The following is a 1,158-nucleotide window of genomic DNA, read 5'->3' on the forward strand; positions in this document are numbered from 1 at the left end:
GTCCCAGACTGTGAGAGGACACAAGTGGGGCTGAGGGACACCCCCCCCCGACCAGTGCACAAATTTTTGTGCACGGGGCCTCTAGTCTATAATAATAAAAGAGTAATATGCAAATCAACTGAACAACTGAACAGCAGAATGACTGTCTGGACGACCTTCCAGATGACCATGCTATGACACGCACTGGCACCAGGCCAGCCAAGGCAGGTGCAATTGGTTGGGGGGGCCCAGCCATTGCCCAATGATCACCCTACAGAGGGAGGCCCAGGCCACTGGCCAGCAGGACAACTGATGTGGGGGAGGGAGGGGGATGCTCTACGATTGTCCCAAAGAGTGAGGCCCAGGCCTGTGGGAAGAGCTCAAGAGATTTATCTCAGTGCTGCGGCCAAAGCAACGCTGTGAACACACTCCAGCGAACAGGCTTCCTTGGCACACCAGGAAGTGGCAACACCCGTCTGACAAATCTCCAAAGCCACCTACTCTTAGCCCCTACCCTCACGCCCATTGGATAACATAGCAAGTGTGTCCCTATTGCATTGGCTGCTTCCTCAATAAACTTAGATCTGTGTTTCTGAACCTGGTCTCCGGAGTCGTGCATGCAAGCGCCCCAGCGCGTTGGGTTCTGTCGTCCTCACCCCCAAGGGATCCCCTGTTCCACAGGCCACCCTCTGTGCGGTAATCGATGGCAGATCCTCGGCCTTGTGGGCGACGCCTCCCACTTTGGGGTGACCAATAGTAGGGCCATGCAATCGATTGTCCCAAAGAGGGAGGCCCAGGCTACCTAGCCAGCAGTGCTGTGGCGGAGCCTCCCTTTGTGTGCCGATGGATCATGGAGCCCCAGCCAGGTGGGCAGGGCCTCCATCTGTGCGGTGATCAATTGCAGAACCCTCGCTGGGTGGGTGGGGCCTCCCTCTGCTGGGAATCAATCGCAGAGCCCCACAATCGATTGCCCCAAAGACAGAGGCACAAGCCACCTGGCCGGTGGCCACAGAGGGTGGCCCAGGCCAGCCAAGCGATCTCACCCCATGCCTGTTGCCCGCAGAGAGAGGTGACTAGTGTTGGGGGCGGGGCAGCACTGCAAAGATGGCAAGCAGTGGCAGCGGTGTGGGTGGAGCCAGCTGCTGGTAGCTGGGGGAAGAAAAGCCCCAATAGGCCCTG

This window comes from Myotis daubentonii, chromosome 2, assembly GCF_963259705.1.
Source record: "Myotis daubentonii chromosome 2, mMyoDau2.1, whole genome shotgun sequence".
In the NCBI taxonomy this organism is placed as follows: Eukaryota; Metazoa; Chordata; class Mammalia; order Chiroptera; family Vespertilionidae; genus Myotis; species Myotis daubentonii.